The sequence below is a fragment of the Mus musculus genome, chromosome 7, assembly GCF_000001635.26.
Source record: "Mus musculus strain C57BL/6J chromosome 7, GRCm38.p6 C57BL/6J".
NCBI lineage: Eukaryota > Metazoa > Chordata > Mammalia > Rodentia > Muridae > Mus > Mus musculus.
Window position 1 is genome coordinate 79,482,532 of NC_000073.6, and position 19,291 is coordinate 79,501,822.

The 19,291-nt window shown below is 49.7% G+C and overlaps 1 long non-coding RNA gene across 3 annotated transcripts in view; it reads left to right on the top strand.

The window, feature by feature from the left end:
• The first annotated feature begins 17,494 nt into the window (after nt 1-17,494).
• Nucleotides 17,495-19,291, top strand: part of Mir9-3hg (Mir9-3 host gene) — a 34,378-nt gene continuing 32,581 nt past the window's right edge. For all 3 annotated transcript variants that reach the window (NR_040311.1, NR_040314.1, NR_040313.1), the window contains exon 1: nt 17,495-17,719. This is a non-coding gene — a long non-coding RNA (Mir9-3 host gene). The remainder of the gene's footprint in view (nt 17,720-19,291) is intronic.

Sequence of the window (19,291 nt, forward strand, 5' to 3'; positions counted from 1 at the left end):
CCGTGAGGAAGTGTGCTACACTACTACGGAGCTTAGTGAGTTTGCTAATTCATTCAAGCAGAAGTCTGGGGAGTGTGTGTGGGAATGGACTTTAAGGGTGTGGGATAATGAGTTCATTGACGTGGACCCACTGTAGTCGAGATTCTAGATTTAATATGGAAGCTCCCACAATTAAAAAGGTGTCAAGGGTTTGTTTAATTGGTTGGCTGAAGCATTTATCAAAAGATGGCCTACTGGAAAAGAGTTGGAAATACTGATATCCCTTGGCTGACTGATGATGAAGGAATTTTAAGGTTCAGGGAAATTACAATGTTTTGGTTTTGCTTTGTAGTTTTTGTGCATACTATTCTGAAAAAGTTTTAATGGGAAACTTGACAATTTCTGTTAGAGAAGGTTGCATGGTTGGCTTTGCAGACAGAGGCAGAAGTGCTTGGGAAACAAGGGCCACTGGGAGGAGAACAAAGGCCAGGCTTGGTGAATGAGAAGGGAATGCACTGCCCATGAAAACAGTAAGCAAACGAGGCTGGAATAAAAAAGAAAGAAAGAACCAGGGTATGTTTGTAGAGGTGCATTATGGTGAGGTGGAAGGGGAAACCTTCCCCCTGAGATACCAGCCATATTATATAAAATAGAGTTTATTTAGGGTATGGGGAGAGGAGTTGAGGAGGTAGTAGAGACAGAGAAAGGGAGAGGGAGAGAGGGGGGGGGGGAGAGAGAGGGAGAGAGAGAGAGAAAGAGAGAGAGAAGAGAAGGGAGGGGAGGGGAGGGGAGGGGAGGGGAGGGGAGGGGAGGGGAGGGGAGGGGAGGGGAGGGGAGAGGCTGGCCAGGAACATGTGGAGAGAGAGGGAAGAAGGGAATGGGGAGAGAAGGGACAGAGAGGGTTAGAGAGTAAAAGACTAAGAGAGTGAAGAGGGGTCAGCAGCCCCTTCTATAGTGAGTCAGGCATACCTGGCTATTACCAGGTAACTGTGGGGTGGAGCTTAGAAGTCATGCTAACAGGTCCTACAGGTTAAGGTGCAGCCAAGTGCATCACCAGAAAACTTGCTTGTACCTTCTCAGGCACTTTCCGTCTTCCCAGTCTTGGAGCAATAAATGCCTGCTAATGATGGTGGGCAGGCTTATAATGAATTGACCTGGAGACCAATACAAATATTAGATTTAAAGCATTTTAAAGAGGCTATGGTATTGCATGACTTACATTCCTCCTTTGTCAAAGAAATGCTAAATAACCGGGCTATACGGCATAGTGTGATCCCACAAGATTGTAAGGGATTGGTATCAGCTGTTCTAGAAACTGGCCAACAATTACAATGGTTGTGGTGGTAGAGGCACGAGGCCACAAAACTAACACAACATAATTTACCAAGGGGTATAAATGTTACTAAAGGCCAGCTACTTGGTGAAGGGCGGGCATTATGCTGACTTACAAGAACAAATCCAATTTGATGATGGTGTAATTGAACAGTGTCCTACTGCAGCTTTAAGAACTTGGCTTGCTCACAGAGCTAGCTGTGCAATGCTTGAGGGTCTCTCGTCTTCGCTGATCTTCACCTCCCTGAGAGAGGCACAACCTAGAACGTATCCTGGCGTTCCTTCCTCCTGGTCCCTCCAACTGAATCAAGTTGAGGATGAGGCCTGTTTGTCTCTGCTAGGTAGTGCCACCGCTGCTGATTCGTGTTTGCTAACCTGACTCTCCTGAACTGGATTGCTGGTGTATCCATGAAGTGTTTACAAGCAGATCGAGCTGCCGTTGCTAACCTGTGAACTAAACTGCCGATTTCCGGACAACACAGGTTGGAGTTGCTCCAAAGAACCTTCCTAAATAGACCCACTTCCCCCATATCCTTTCTTTTCCACTATCTCTGGTGGATGGTGGGCTACAAGGGGGGGGGTGATAAAGCATTCAAGAACCATCATTAAAAGTAGGTTTTGAAAAAAATTAAAGTTATAGCAATGTTAGAATGGGTGCTCTGTGTAAAATGCAATCCTCTGCAATGGGAAGAGCTAGAAGACATGCCCGTCACTAATCCTATGAGACACAACATGGTGAGAGGTCACCAGCACATTTGAGGAGCTTTGCTGTCACCCTTTTCTTACGCTAGATCATGATGAGCAGACCATAATAAACAAAGTGGGTTTTTTTTAAGATTTATTTATTTATGTGAGTACACTGTAGCTGTACAGATGGTTGTGAGCCTTCATGTGGTTGTTGGGAGTTGAATTTTTAGAACCTCTGCTCGATCCGGTCGGCCCTGCTCACTCCGTTCAACTCAGCTCGCTCAGTCCCTGCTTGCTCCGGCCCAAAGATTTATTTATTATTATGCATAAGTACACTGTAGCTGACTTCAGATGCACCAGAAGAGGGTGCCAGATCTTATTACGGGTGGTTGTAAGCCACCATGTGGTTTCTGGGATTTGAACTCGGGACCTTTGGAAGAGCAGTCAGTGCTCTTGCCCAGCCTGACAAAGTGGTTTTTATGATGATATGACTCATATGGACCTTTGGTACTGGCTAATCAATCATGGTGTTTTGAGACATGAAATAGACAAGAAGCCTCCAAAAATTCTCAAATGAAAGAAAGACTACATTGAATCGTGGCAAAAGGGATTCTTGGCCTGTGAACCGATTTCTAGACTTGAGACATTTTGCATAGCCAGAGCCCCTTGAATGAAGGAGTAGCCAGGTTCCTCTGAGAAAGGACCTTAATAAAATACCTAAAAGTTTTACTGTCAGACTTCCTCCAGTTCTTCCCCAGAGGGACCTAGGGCCCTTTACAAGGCTAACGGTAGACTGTCAGTGACATTACAGAGAAATGTGTGTTTGGTGAGTTTTGTTCAGGTGAGAGTTACAGAACTGCTGCTAGCTGTGAGTGCCTGGGATACTGTGGGAACAAAGATTCCTTGAAACAGAAACCCCAAACCAAAGTCATGTATTGATTGGTTGTTTAAACTATAGCATGAGGCTGGGGAGATAGTGAGGGGCTGGAGGGATGGCTCAGTGGTTAGGAGCACTTGTGGCTCTTGCAGAGGACCTGGCTTCAATTCCCAGCACCCACATGGTAACGCAAAACCATCTGTGCCCTCTTCTGACCTTCAGGGTCACCAAACATTCACATGGCACAGATGCATGCAAACACACACACACACACACACACACACACACACACACACACACACACACTAAAATAAATCTAAAAAAATATTTGTAAAAAGTCAAGTTGTGGTAGTATGTATTTGAAGTGGTAGCTCTGGGGGGACAGACAAACGTATCTTCTAGCTGAACAGTGGTGACACACACCTCTAATCCCAGCACTCTGGAGGCAGAGGCAGGCATATCTCTGTGAGTTTGAGGTCAGCCTGGTCTACATAGACAGCCAGGGCTACACAGAGAAACCATGGCCAGCCAGACTAGCCTACATGTTCAGTGAAAAGACTCTGTCTTAGAGAGAGACAGAGACAGAGACAGAGACAGAGACAGAGACAGAGACAGAGAAACAGAGAGAGAAGAAAATGGACCACTACCTGAGTGACCCGACGAACAACACTTGAGCATCTAGCCTCTACATATCCCTCGCCCGCCCACTCTTGACTTGAACCTAATCCTGCATTTACCCATGGGACCTATGGTTCATGGTGACTTTATAGCAAAAAACTACAGCAGGTAACAAAAGCTGATCACTGCAAGGGTGGCTCATAAGAGTCCGTAGAATGAACCACGTAAGCAGTAGATATTGAGTGTAGGTAGATGGGTCCCATATTTGGGAAGGTAATAAAAAGATGTGGTGGGGGTGGAGGTGGGGGTGGGGGAGTCCTCTATGTGCTCTTCCACATGTTGGAGAGTGGAGACAGAGAGGCTGGCCCTCTCCACCGTCCATCTCCAACATTAATAAAGGAGAGAAGGGAAACCTTCCATAAGCCCCCCCTCCCCGCAAGATCCTATCTGCTATCTGCTAGGCTTGTGGGTTGTGGTGAGAAGGCTTTTGAGAACACTTTGTTGCTGTTTGTAACTCTCCGCAGTGTTCCCATACACTGCATCCCCATCTGCACTGGGCAGGGACTGCTTTTCACTGAGGACTCGGGCCCTTTTCTCAGCGATGTTTGCAACTGCCTGGACATCCAGCAGCTTCCTCTCTGCGTCTTGCAGTCCATTGTCTCCCTTGCACTCCTATGTGGGGGTATGTGTGTTCTCTGGAGGCGATGACTCACTCCTGTGCAGAGCTGGCAGCTACCTCTGTGGTGCAGAAGGGTAGCAGCGCCGAATCTTGATTTAGCTGAGACAGAACACCCACAGGGCCACCCTCACAGGCTGCTGGGAACACGACTCAGATTTGTCCCCAGTCCTTCCTGATGGGGAACTGTTGGGCTGCGGAGCACAGGCGTCTCCTCTTGGCTCTGACTGGCCTCAGAGAGAGAGAATGGAACCTACCTTCTTTAGCCAGGCTGACGCAGGGTCAGTGTCACCCCAGAACAGCCTGGGCTTTCCAGATCCATGAAGGATTTAATAGCCACAAGGGGTTGGTGGCAGATTCTCAACTGTGCTCTGTAAATTGAAATATAAATTCTAGTTTGCTTGTCCAAAAGACACACGGTCCAGGTGTTTCCAAGCTGTAAGCCTAGGCTGGGCAGATTTTGGAGTAGGTCTCACTTATATCCCAGCCGAATGTCCCTTGTCACTTGCAGTTTCTCCTGGCTTCCGGCTCATGGTCCATCTTCTCTCTTGACTGCCTCTTCCTCCCTCCATCTCCTTTCTTCCATTTTTCCTCTTCCCTGCAACTCCCAGCTTGGTAAGTAAAAACCTGCCTACTTCCATCTACTGCCCAATCATAAGCTTTAACCTTTTATTGACTAATTAACTTGGGGCACAAAGTTTGCACAACAAAAGCTGGTGTAGACAGAATTCAGTCTTCTTGGGGCAAACATCTTGGGATACAGTATTTGAATTAGCATTTGAATATGTAGCCACACCAGACCAACCCCAGGTCCTGAGTGCGTCGGGACTGGACTTGAGAGAGGGTCCTAAGAAAGACATGTTGGGGACCAGCAGAAAGTGCCAATGACCCGGTGACTCAGTAGAAGCTAAGCCCTGTGGACCTAGACTATGCTTGTGTAAACAGAGGCCCACACACCACACATTGTGATACTTCCATACCCTAAGTCCACACTGGCCCTGCAGAATAGAGTTCACCAGCCAGTGTAGGAAACAAGGCTTGGATGCACCTCCGTTCTTACAGGCCAAATCCCGCCCCCCTCCAAGTCTTAGGTTGAAGTCTAGTGCCCCTAGTTCCTCACTCGGGCTGCAGCTGCGACTATTTGGAGATAGGTGTTTGTTTGTTTGGAACTGAAGCTCATCAGCAGCCCAGGCTGGCTTGGAGGTTACGATCCATCTCGACCTCCTAAGCAAGGGAACTGTAGAGGTGTGCTGCTGCCATCCCTGCCTTGGAGATATTGTTTATGGCACTAACTGCAGGACTGGAGAGATGATTCAGTGGCTAAGAGCACTTGTTGCTCTTCCAGAGGACCCATGTTTAATTCCCAGTGTAAAACCCAGCCAATCCTGTCGTTTTTTTTTTTGTTTTTTTTTTTTTGAAGAAACTCCATTTTGTGCGAGACCAGGGGTTAAATGCCAATTCCGGGAAGAAAATCACACCAGAGCAAACATCCTATGACACCACTACCACCCCTCTTTAGCAACAGCCAAGCTACAACAGCAAGACCCAGGTACATAGAGATAACCTAAGGTGTCCGGCAGAGAGTGGATAACCTGGCCATCCTGTTTGTCAGGTGGTCCTGCCCTCATGTTCAGTTCCTGCAGATTACACCAGAAATGCAGTTTTTAAAATATATTAATCATATGGAAATTTCCAAAGTTTGCTGAAACCACAATAAAAACCCTGAACCCCTAGACTTTGGGCTCTCGCTCTGACCCACTATGATGATGAGAGTCTAAGACACCTTGCTCAAGAGCTCATAATAAAGAAGACCCTGATGTATTTATAGTGGAGTTGGCTCCTTTGGTGATCTTTGGGTACTTGAAACTTGGGCATAACACCAGCACCCCCATGACAGTTTACAACTTTGTAACTCCAGTTCTAGGGGATCCTATACCCTTTTCTGGTCTCTGCCTGCAGGCATACATATGATTCATAGACATATATGTAGGCAAAATACCCATACACATATAAAATACAAACATTTTTTTTAAGGGCCAGAGACATGGTTTGGCAGGTAAGAGCACTTACTGCTTTTATAAGGGACTCAGGTTCAGTTCCCAGGACCCATATGGCAGCTGACAACTTCCTGTAACGCCAGTCTCATGGTGATAAGTTATTTCTCTGCTAGTAAAATGAGCCAATTTAGGCCAGATCAAAGTATTCATAGGCAGGCTATTGCCATGAGGAGGGAGGAAGAGGGGATGGGAAAGAGAAACAGAGAAAGAGCACACATGCAGAGAGAGGGAAAGGAGAGAGAGATCCAAATGTCTGGGTTATATGGGCGGAGCCTCTGCGGGAGGGCGGCTCAGTTCCTGGGCTGGACAGGTCAGTGTTAGGGACTGAGGGATGCTGGGAGAACCTGGAGGCCAGGTCTGCTTTGATATGTAAAATTTGCTCCTCAGTCCCTTGTCCTGGGATCTGAAACCAAACATAGGGCATCAGACACCGTCTGTTTTCTGTAGGTACCAGGCTACACGGTGCATATAAACTCATACAGGCACACAGGCACACACATTCCCAGAAATAAAAACAACATATCAATCTATGGTGTTGCCTGCCCACCTCTGTCTGAGGCTGTGGCCTGCTGAGGACAGGAAATGTTTTTGTCACTGTCCCAGCCCATACATACATGCAGGCAAAGCACTCTCACATGCATAAAATAAAATAAAAATTTTAAAAGAGCTCATTAAATTGAATTAGATCAATATGATCTAACCCAATATGATCAGTATTCTCAGCGGAACTGGAGGTTAGGACGTAGCCAAACACCAAGGGATGACCACGTAAGACAGAGAGGGAAGGTACTTTGCCCGATAAGGTAAGACAAGAAGTCTCAGAAGATGCCAACCCAGCCATTGTCGCCTTAGGCATTGTGGGTAAATGAATTGTGTTTGCTTCAGCTGTCCAGTGTGACACTTGGCTGGGGCACCCTGACACCATCTTTCCCAGAAGGTGGGAGGCAGGTAGGCTGAGGTCCTATTCACTGATTCCACATGACTTACAGTGTCCCTTGTATGTCAGCAATGTACAAGGGCAGGAATATGATACGAATGGCAGATAGTCCCTGGTGGTATATAAGATTTATTTTATGTGAGTGTGTGAATGTTTTGCCTGTATGTATGTATGGGCTGGGACAGTGGCATAGAAACATCCCCTGTCCTGTGGTACCACCAAAGCCAGCATGGGATATGGGCATGGTGACAAATATGAAGTCCAGTGGAATTCATGGGGACCCAGGCCACCTGTGTGCCTGGCCGTGCTGCACCAGTCACACTACTGTCTGGCCAAATAAGAGGGCACTATAGCTCAGCTAAGTTGATGAATAAAATTAACCTTTACAAGGCAGTTCTGGCTTCTGGAAGGACCTTGGATACTTCTGCCTGCTCTTTCCCAAGCTAGCCCAGCAACGGTCCCTAGCTTGTTTCCTCCCAAGGTCCCCCCCTCCCCTGGCCTTTTCTACTTGCAAGGCTCAATGACCAAGATCCTTGCTGGCCTATTGTTCTCAATGCCCCGTGTAAATTATGAAGCCTGTGGATGTCGGCTTCCCCAAAGGATTCAAGAACTAGCCATGTGCTAAGCAAGCAATTGAAGCTCTCCACTGAAGACCAAGAAGGGGATGGAGGAAGCAGGGTACTGAGAGCCTGGAGTTTGGCAAAGAGGGATTTCTAACAACACCCCAGGCTCAGGCTGACACAGAGTGCCAAGAGAGTGAATCTCATAGAAGAGAAAGCTGCGCAGTGGGGGCGGGGTAGGGGGAGGGTAGAGCCTTCTCAAGCACAAGGCATCTTCGAGGCCTAGGTACTTCTGACTTTCTCCAGCAGCTAATGACACCCCAGTCTGCTGCTTCTAGAAATAAGTCTGGGGTTGAGGTCTATCTTGGTCTATCTTGGGTATCATTGACTGGGTCCTCAATGATACCCAACATGAAAACACACTTTGGTATGGCCTGACCACTCCAGTCTGAGAGCTCGACGAGGCTGTGACCTCTTGAGGATAGGAGATATTTCCAACATGAGCTCCCCAGCACACCGCCTGACCTGTGCCAGACACTCAAGAAACATTTGAGAGCAAACAAAGAAAGGAGCAAAGGCAGTATCAATCAGGCACAGACTGCCCTAGAAGCAGAAACCATGCAAATGTGTTGAGCAGAAAGGATTCTGGTCTAATCCAATTGGAGAAGCTGGCAATTCCCAACTGAAAGAAGGCCTGCAGGATAGACTCCCAAATACTACAGACTGGCCTGCCGGGGCACAGGGCCACTGCTTCCCTCTCTATTTGGCTGGCAGGAAGTTAAGAGGCATCCTATATTAGTCAGGGTTTTACTGCTGTGAACAGACATCATGACCAAGGCAAGTCTTATAAAAAAACAACATTTAACTGGGGCTGGCTTACAGGTTCAGAGGTTCAGTCCATTATCATCAAGGTGGGAGCATGGCAGTATCCAGGCAGGCATGGCACAGGAGGAGCTGAGAGTTCTATGTCTTCATCCAAAGGCTGCTAGTGGAAGACTGACTTCCAAGCAACTAGGGTGAGGATCTTATACCCACACCCACAGTGACGTACCCATTCCAACCAGGTCACACCTATTCCAACAAGGCCACACCTTCAGATGGTGCCACTCCCTGGTCCAAGGATATACGAACCATCAAACATCCCAAAGGTCTGCCGGGGGGCAAGAACTTGACCTTGAGTTTTGTGTGCACTCCTGTAATTCCATCATTTGGGAGACAGACAGACAGAGTCAACAGGACCAGGAGTTCTGGGTCATTCTCAGCTACATAGTAAGTTTGAGGCCAGCCTGATCCACCTGAGACCTTGTTTAAAATACTTTTTAAGCCAAGTGATGGTGGCGCACTCCCTTAATCACAGAACTCAGGAGGCAGAGGCAGGCAAATCTTTGTGAGTTCAAGGCTAGCCTGGCCTACAGAGTGAGTTCTGAGACAATCAAGGTTACACAGAGAAATCCTGTCTTAAAAAAAAAAAGGAAAGAAAGAAAGTAGTCTTAGACACCGTAGGCTTTCTTCAAACTTGCTGTTATTCAAGAATGACCTTGAGGGCTGGAGAGATGGCTCAGCAGTTAAGACCACTGACTGTTCTTCCAGAGATTCTGAGTTCAATTTCCATCTACCACATGGTGGCTTACAACCATCTGTAATGGGATCTGATGCCCTCTGCTGGTGTGTCTGAAGACAGCTAAAGTATAGTCACATACATTAAATAAATAATAAATCTTAAAAAACAAAACAAAACAAAAGAATGACCTTGAACTATAACTTCTGATCCTCCTGCCTTCATCTCCTGAGTACTAGGGTTACAGGCCTGTCCAAGTCACTAACTTTAAAAAAAAAAAAAAAGTGATGCTGGCAAGACAGCTTAGAGGTTAAGAACAAGTATTGCTCTTGCAGAGGACCCAGATTCAATTCCCAGAACCCATGATGAGTGGTTCACAGCTGCCTGTGTCTTAATTAGGGTTACTACTTCTGTGATGGCTAGAGAGACATGGGGAGGAAAGGGTTGATACAGCTTACACTTCCATATCACAGCTCATCATCAAAGGAAATCAGGACAAAACCTAAAGTGGGACAGGACTTTGGAGGCAGTTGCTGATGCAGAGGCCATGGAGGGATGCTGCTTACTGGCTTGCTCCCATGGCTTACTCAGCCTATTTTCTTATAGAACCTGGGACCACCCACCCAGGGATGGCACCACCCACAATAAGGGTGGCCCTTCCACATCAATTTCTGATAAACAAAACTCCACAGGCTTGCCTCCAGCCCGATTTTCTAGAGGCAGTTTCTCCATTGAGGCTGCCTTCTCTCAGTTGACTCTAGCCAGTGTCAGGTTGACATAAACAAGCACAGCTTGTAACTCCTGGTCCAGGGATCCAACACCTCTGGCTTCTAAGGGAAGCCACACACACACACACACACACACACACACACACACTCAAAAATAAAATAAATCTTAAAAAAAAGAATTTGTCATGCTAGCAAAGAAAAGATGCAGAAATATACTGGTCTTCCCGAAACTTCTTATGTATGGAAGGCATAGTTTTTCAGTTCATTCTGTGTCAAGAGCCGGAAGCAAGGGACTAAGGAAATGGCTCAGCTGGTAAGATGCTGGTCATAAGTGCACGAGGGCCTGAGTTTGATCCACAGCACAAATGTCGAAAGCCAGACATCATGGCTCACTTGTGATCCCGGTGCTGGGGATACAGAGACTGCTTAACCTCTGAGGCTTTCTGGCCAGCCTAAGCTAGTCAGTGAGCCCAGGTTGCAATGAACTATCTTGTCTCAAAAATTAGGGGGAGAGGCCTAATGATGAGCGACATCTGAGACTGACCTTCAATCATGTCCACCTGCACAAGACACAAGCCATTCTTTAGAAAGTAGCACAAGGGCTGGAGAGATGGGTCAGTGGGTAAGAGCACTGGCTGCTCTTCCAGAGGTCCTGAGTTTGATTCCCAGCAACTACATGGTTACATGGTGGCTCACAGCCATCTGTAATGGGGATCTGATGCCCTCTTCTGGTGTGTGTGAAGACAGCGACAGTGTACTCATATACATTAAATAAATAAATAAATCTTTTAAAAAAGAAAGTAGCACAAGAGCCAGACATGTGAGTATATACTTGTAAGCCCAGAATTTGGGGAGTATTTGGGGAGTAGAGGCAGGAAGATCATGAATTCAGGGTAGTCTGGTCTATAAATCAAGTTCTAGAGGGCTTGATACACATGCCAAGACTGTGCTGGGAAATGCTGGGCATTGGGCATTTGAGGCCAGGTCTACATAATAATCCAGGATAGTGTGGGGGACATAGAAAGACCATGAACAAGTTAGATTTATGGAGCTAGTATCATAGTACTTACTTATCATGCTTAAGTTTCAGCTTCAATCCCCGAAACACACACATACACACACACACACACACACACACACAGAGAGAGAGAGAGAGAGAGAGAGAGCTTCCAACCACCAGGTATTCTAGTACATATCAGAGCCAAGGTGACAGTGAACTCAGTTCAAATTCCCAGTCCTTGGGCTTCATAGTGAGACCCTAACTCTAGGTTCTCACACTGGGTCAGCCAATCTGGGATCCGGTTTTCTAGGACAGGAGTAGCAGCATCTGCTCCATCAAAAACAGCTGATGTAATGGTGTGCTTACCTCCATGCCTGGCACAACGTTCCCCCTCAGTTGTTAGCTCTAGTAGATCTCCCGCTGTGAATAAATCCAATGCAGACATCATGCACCATTTTCAAAGTTAATCAACCAGCCCATCGCTCTGAGCAGGCATCCAAGTATGTTGTAAATTGTCACAGTTGCCACATGGTGGCGCACCTGCCCTTGCCTGCGAGGGAATTTGCAGGATGGCGGTTTTGACAGGTGTCAGATCTTTTCTCTTTTCTCTGGAGCCCTGGCTTGCTTGGAACTCACTATATAGCCTCAAACTTGCTGTGATGCCTTCCGGAGGGATGACATTCTGGGCTTGCAACACTATTCCAGCTTTGGTGCCAGATCTTCCAGAGACCGGCCTCCAAAACATGTGCCCTTGACTGCACTGCAGTAAGACTCCAGGGCTACCTGCTGGGAAAGGCACACAGAGCATCTTTGAGTCAGAGAACTGGCAGTGACTGGACCGGATCTTGCTAGTACAGACCAAAGACAGGGACAAGATTCAGCTGCAAGGGGGAGTTGGGCTAGCAGAGTCTCAGACACTCTTTAGTCCTTGAGCCTCTGGTCTTTCTTTTGATGGCTGCCTCACCTATCTGCTTCAATCATTTCTGATTTTTTGTTTCCTCGTTGCTAACTCTTCCAGGCTGCTGAGCTCCCCTGCAAGCCTCCAGCCTGGGCCTTCCTCCAGTGCTCAGAAGGGATGTGCTAGATCCAGGCCAGGCTAGAGATCAGTCCTCCTGAGCATGGGACCAGGCCAAGATTCACTCAGTTGGTTGTCAGGGAGAGGGGAGGAAACGGAGTTGTAAACAGGGTCACAGAAGCCCATCTGGTCTAATTGATGGGTGAGGTCAAAATGGACATCTCTGGGTCACAGAGATGACATTGACTTAGGCTCCTCTTTTTTAACGAAAGCACATGTTTACTTTTTAAGTTTGTTTACTTTTCGTTAACATAAAGCCATGCGAGCTACTACAGCATCCCATAAGTTAGGTCTCCAGTGGCCTTTGCAGGAAGGTTCCTTTGGAATTTGGTACGAACCATGCCGTTGTTTCCATGGCCCTGAGTGAGTTAGCTTTCCCCCAGACTACTCTGGTTCTGTCCTGTCTGCCTCCAGGAGACACTGGAGCCTTTGTTTTATACACATCAGAGCATCTCTTGCCTAAGTAGAACTCTTTCGCTGGGAAGTGGTGATGCATGCCTTTAATCCCAGCGCTCGGGAGGCAGAGGCAGGTGCGTCTCTGTGAGTTCGAGGCCAGCCTGGTCTACATAGTGAGTCCCAGGACAACCAGGGCTACACAGAAAGAAAAAAAAAACTGTCTTGGAAAACAAAACAAAGAAAACAAAACAACAAAAAAAAAAGAACTGATTTTTTTCTTTTTTCTTTCTTTTTTTGTTTTTGTTGTTGTTGTTTTGAGACAGGGTTTCTCTGTGTAGCCCTGGCTGTCCTGGAACCCAGTTTGTAGACCAGGCTGGCCTCGAACTCAGAAATCTGCCTGCCTCTGCCTCCCAAGTGCTGGGATTAAAGGCGTGTGCCACCACCACAAGCATAAACATATTCAATTTTAAGCAGAGCCATTTGCTCTCTTTGGTTCCAGAGACTCGATTATAGCCTTTGGAAAGCTAATGACCTCTCCTGAGCTAAGCCTCTAGCAGTGTGGGCTCAGAACCCCCGCACATATTTGTTGAGTAAATGAATGTCAAGGACCCACCCACACTGTGGCCACTGGGAACATCATATCTGGATCTTCAGAGATTTTTCAAGACTGCAGCTGTGAGCCCTGGACCTCCAAATCTTAATCATTGCCTGAACCTCCAAGTGTTAGGTGCCCTCAACCCCACCCCTACCCCAAAAGAAATAGCTTTTTGTCTTTCGTTTTCTGAAATCTGTAGAGATGAGGAGGACCCTGGCTGGAAGGAAGCCACTGAGATGGAAAGGCAAAGCTGGGGAGGGTCTAACACTTTGGTAAGCACAGGGGTAAAGAAAGAACAGGCAAGGGTCTGAAGTCTCCAGGCTTCCATCCAACTGTCCTGATGTTCCCAGCATGCAAATGATGCCCTTGACCCGCGGCAGAGTTTGAAAGATAAAGAGGAGCCAGGAGGAGAAATAGAAGTTCAGGTCACCCCGTACTGCAGTGTCCCTGGCGTCGCTATAGACCTAGAAGCGGGCGTGTCACCGCCCACTCCACTTAAGCAGAGAGCCTTTCCCGCCGCCAGGCCAGGCTTGGTGCGCACTTGCAGCCGAGTAGAAGGTCCGGCAGAGGGCGCTGTTGGACAACGCGCGGAGCCGCGTCAGCACGCCAGAGCCGCTAGGTCAGGACAGCGGACCACAGGACCCCGGGTTTGCCCGCAAGAACGAAAGGAAAAAAATGTGAATAGGAGTGTGGGAGACTCTTAGGAACATCTGTGTCTGCGAGAGCTTTCATTTAGTCTGGGCAGATCTCGGAGCTCTGCAGGCCTCACCAAATGCAGTTCTGGAGCCAAGAGGAGGGGGAGGGATCCTTTGAGCCGCAGAGCCTGCAGCCAGCCGCAAGGTTCTGATCCGGATGGATTCGAGTCCCGAGGCCTCTCTCTCTCTCTCTCTCTCTCTCTCTCTCTCTCTCTCTCTCTCTCTCTCTCTCTCTCTCTCTCTCTCTCTCTCTCTCTCTCTCTCTCTCTCTGCTTCCCAGGACTGGCAGGAGAGGCGCCCATTGTCCTGCGCACTCCATTTGCATCCTGAGCTCTACGCACACCCTTTCTTGGGTCACAGTCCCCCATCCTTGCCCTCTCACGGGCCCCTCGGTGACTATACTTTGGACGCCTGCTCCTGAGAAGTTAGACTAATCCTGGCGATGGCCAAAACAGGCAGACCAGAGGCTCGATCAACTTCTAGAAGGTCCTGGGCATCAGGGTTGCCCCTGGATTTGACGACTTGACCCCCCCAACCCCCTCTCCCGAGCAAGAGGGTCATGCTTCAGTGACCTTGCTCTGGGAAAAGCGATGGTCAGCCTTTGCTGAGTTTTCCTGGGCCACTGACCTTCCGAACTTTCTTGTTGTTTCATGGCTTCAAGAGTTAGAGACAGTGTCAGGCTCCCGGCCTGTCTAAGGAGTTTCTGGTACACAGGGCCTCTGAACCCTTTTCTGAATATTGACCTCAGAGCTGAGCTCACTGCAAGATTCACATCTCTCTGCATCCCCGGTCCCTATGGGAGGAGCACAGGGTTCTCTTTTGGCCATATTCATGAATCTGGGAACACATAGCAAGACCATGGTTAGCAAGACCTTCCCCCATTTCTCAGTGAGTCTGGGAAGTTGTGCTGGGAAGGCAGTTTGGGCCCAGGGCACAGCAGCGCTTCCGGGGGTGACCCCTACTAAAGCTGGACCCCTGTCCCTACTCTTTCGGCCCAGGAGCAGCTTTGAGATGCTGGCTGGAGGGTGCAGGAGCAAGGAAAGCCAAGAAGGGGACTACTGGATATGAGAGTGCAGATAGAAGACTGGAGATGTGACTACCATCTGGGCTGCTTGTCCCTTCCCCATCTCATTCCTGATCCAGTTCTCTCTCAAAAAACAAAAAACAAACAAACAAACACAATAATACAACCACTGGGACCAAACACCCAGCCGCAAACCAAAGGGCTTTCAGAATGAGGTGAGTGGGTCAGATTCATTCGAGGCAGAGTTGCTTTCTCTCTCTCTCTCTCTCTCTCTCTCTCTCTCTCTCTCTCTCTCTCTCTCTCTCTCTTTCTCTCTCTCGTGAGATCCATGTAACCTCAAAACGAACCTGCCCTTTTCAGTGACTTTACTTCATCCAAAAAAGGCTGCCGAGGGCGGGAGCTTAGGGGACGAACACTGACGCCGGGGCTAGAGCCGCAGAGGCCTAATGGATTCAAGGCCTGCGCAGGCAGAGGCGCACCCGCCGGCCTGCCCGCGCTCTCAGGAGCTGACAATGGAGTCCCGGGGTGACCTGAACAAAGAATTTGGAAGTAGTTAAACTGCAGAACACGTCCTGGGCCTGGGTGCCTCCTTTCAAAAAGAGCGCTGGGAGAAGAAAAGAAAGCACTGGGGGGTGAAGGGGGCGAGAAAATGCCCAGGGGAAAAGTTGGTAGGTCGCCCTAGTTGCCGCCAGCTACCAGACGCCAGGAATTCAATAGGAAGTGGGGGAGGGGAGGAGTGGCCGAGCCTGCCAGACTGTTAAGGAGTGGCTGAGAAAGTTAGGGGAATGCTGGGGTTCCAAAACAAGAGATAGCCTTTACCTCGGGCAAGGACTCCCCCCACCCCCAACACTCTTTCTAGATCAAGTCTTCGAGGTTAGTGTGATCAAAGAGGCCAAGGGAAGATCGACTTCACCTTAGGGACTACCTCAGAAGCCTGTGGATGGAGTGCGAGGAGAAAGAGTTGGGGCCTTCAAGGCTTCCCCACGAAGACCTGCCCCCCCCCCTCTAAGTCACTGTACTATATCTTAATCTCCCAGGGTCTCCTAGGCTGCTCTGTCGGGTCTCTGGATATGTCGCCCTTTCGGATCCTTTTCTGGAAGCTTGTTTCTGGGTTGCTGTCTCCATCCAGTTCTGGAAGTCTGACTCATCACCTTCATCCTGTCTCCTGCTTTTCCGCTTTTCTTTCCCCTCTTTCTCTTCTTGCCTTGTTCTGCACAGTCAGCAATCTGGATTCTTCTAATAAGAATCTCCCCCCAAAACACAAAACACACACACACACACACACACACTTTTTCCCTTTTAAGATCAGGCCTCCAAGAGTAGAGATTAAGGCCAGTTAATATGTTATCTTATGTTTTTCTGGACTAAATTTTCCACCATGAACACCAGCACAACCCGGGAAGAGAAGACGTCTAGAAAACCAACTATACTGATCTCAAACTAATTTTAAGAGGAGGCATCTAGGAAGATCGTGGAGACCAACACAGTAAAAATAAATAAATAAATAAATAAATAAATAAATAAATAAATAAATAAATAAATAAAATAAAGTAGCAGGGGAAATAATCAGAGCAAGACCAGGAAGAAGAAAGGAGCGGTGGCAGGCACAGCTTCCGGGAGGTGGTGTTCTAGGAATCCGGGAGAGCATGCCCCATTCAAACGGCTCAACTCCCTCCTTTGGGAGGCGATCAGTTTGCAAGGGGTTAACTGCGTTGCTCATGAACTTGGCCTGTCTGTCTGGCTCAGGATGAATGATGAGACACGCTGACAAGTTCGGCCGGAGGGACCTCCCCTGCTGTGGTGGCGAGAGAAGCACACTGGCAGAAGGGACCCTGAGCGAACCACAGGGACGCAAGAGGAAGAGGTGGTTCCGCAGGTCAGGCACTCGGGTCTGCCTGCCCTCTCTGTTCCCGCCTCCTCTTGACCTTTCGCCCCCTTCCTCGTAGCTTCCTAATATCATCTTGGAGCACTAGAATTTTCAGGGGCTCTGACTCTGAGTCCCAGAACCCTGTACCCGCCCTGTGGACAATGCCGAGCGCGATGCAGCCGGGCTCTGGAGCCTGACCCGGGGAGGCCGGATTCAGCATTTGGACAGCGGCTCGGGGGCCGGTTTGCGGCCCAAAGAGTTTGCAGGTGCACCGCCCTGGATGAGGCGAGGTAGGGGACACTCTGGGTCTCGGAGGAGCGTGATCCAGGTTGGAACGCAACCCAGACTGTCAACGAAACACGTTCCTGCGAGCTAAAGAATCCCTTCCGAGCCCTCATTGCGACCACCAAACCAGCCAATCCCTCGTGGGTTCCCTCAGCCAACACTTGTGTGTGTGAAAAGATCAAATGCCCCCATTGCATCCAGAGCGCAGACGTCCCTCAAATCCTAGGCTCTCCATTCTTCCCCGAGCATCCTGGATCCCTGGGCTTGGAGCTGCCTGTGAGGCTTCCAGCCCTCTGCTTGTCACCACTTCCCAGGTGGTTGGTGGCTCTGGGTGAACCCAGTGGAGCGGGGCGTTTGCGGGGAGGGCTGTTCGGATGCAAGCTGGGCGCGGGCAGGCTGGGCCGGGTCGCAGGGCAGGGCGCCCCTCGTCTCCTGCCTCCGCCTCTCGGTTCCGCACTGGTCCGAGTGAAGCCAGGGGGGGCGGGGGGGAGCCGCGCTGACGTCACTGCGGGCCGTGCCCGCCCGAGAAGGCGGCGCTGAGCCGCTCAGAGCCGGGAGAAGCGGCGCGCCGCCAGGAACCCCCGCGCCACCGCCGCCGCGCCTGCCTCCAGCAGCTCTCGGCCACGCGACCGTGCGGTCAGCGGCGCTTGGAGGGCGGCCGGAGCTGGGCCTGAGCCTGGAGACTCGCCTGATCCCGGGCGGCCGAACCACCATCACCACAACCGCCCCACCCCCGCCGTCGCCTCGTGGGGCCCCGGCCCCCTCCCGGGTCCGTAAGTGTCACTGCCTTCTGCGTCTCGGCCGGGCTAGAAGAGAGGGGCTAGGGCGTCAGGTTGGTAGTCTCCACTAAGACAGTGTCAGGGAGCCGGCTGGACTGGTTCAGGGGCCTGGGGTATCTCTGTGGGTCCCTCTTGAACATCTCAAGGGCTCAGGGCTTTTCTTGACTACAGGGGGGTTGGGGGTTAAGCTCTAATTGTGGGTCAGAGCTCAGGCATCTCCCGCAAATCTTCAAGACCAAGGTCAAGGGTCTTGGGATAGCGAGATGAGACGCGCCTGCGGTGTTCAGAAAGGGACAGGGTGAGAGGTCCGATGGAAGTTGTGGGGAGGTAGAGAGAGAGAGGTTTGAGGGAAAGAATGTTTCTGAAAGAGGTTTCAGGGAGTCCCCTCCCTAAGTCCTACCCGTGACTTTCTTCTGCCTTCTTATCCCTCACCGCTCCCCCCCCACACACACACACACCAACACACAAATAACCTACAAAGTGGCTTCCTGGAAAAAAATTTTTTTGAGAAAAATGAAACACATAGCACCCACTCTAAGCAAGATTTGTGACGTCTTTTTCCCCTTTTAAATAGGAAGTTGGGAGAGCCCTCCTTTCAGTACTCCACTCCATGCTTTGGGGCAGGCCTTTTGGAGCTGTCTGTGGGCGTCTCTGACACTCCCTCCAGTCTAGCTTTGAGCTGAGAAGAACAAGGGAACCATGGATGGAGCTTGAGGCTGTTTAGGGTCATCTCTGGGAGAAGCTTGGGTGGTAGGGTGTCACAGGAAGGAGGCAGCTGGCTCTAGCAAGGAGAGGCTCCAGGCCAAATCTCTGGAGCAGCAAAGACATCCAAAAAAATACAATCTCTGAGCCATTGTGGCAGAGAGGCCAGATGCTGGGCTTCAAGGGGAGAGAGACCCTCTTTGAATCTTCTTCATATTGGGGGTGTGTGATAGGTTCTTAAGGGGGTCTGGAGTTTGAGGGTCTGGCTTTCAGTCAAGGGAGGTCAGAGGTAGGTTAAGTAGGCACAGACATAGGGGTGCACCTCAGGAGCCTCCAGGAGCAATACTGGCTGGTCACGGGAAAGGCTTGGCATTTTGAGGAAGGTATTTTGAGGTCCCTGTTTAGAAAAGCCCACACCCTGCTGCCTGCCTTCACCTCAGCTGTTGAGGAAGTGGGCAGGTTAAAAGACAGAAAGGAAGATACTGTCCAATCGGCCATGTGTGTTTGAGGGGAGGTGTGGAGGCCTCTGTACCCTCTGGGTACAGGGAACTGGCTCCATCTGTGGTAACCCAAAGCTGGGTCTCCTTGTGAACAGCCCTTCAAGCCTCCAGACAATAGGAAGATCAGCTTAATCAAAGCTTGAGCCCAAGGAAGGGATGGGAGAGAAAAGCTGCCAGGGGGAAGAGGCACCTGGAATCAGCCTGGGCTGTGGCTAGAGATTCTGTGTCCTAATTACAGCCCAGAGGGGGATGAAAGGGAGCGTTGCTGCCAGGCTGAATGGCAGGCCAAGTGGCTGCATCTGCTTTGCTCCACCAGCCCCAGGCTCCCAGCCTCAGGATCTGGGCAAGGTCCTGGTCGCAGGAC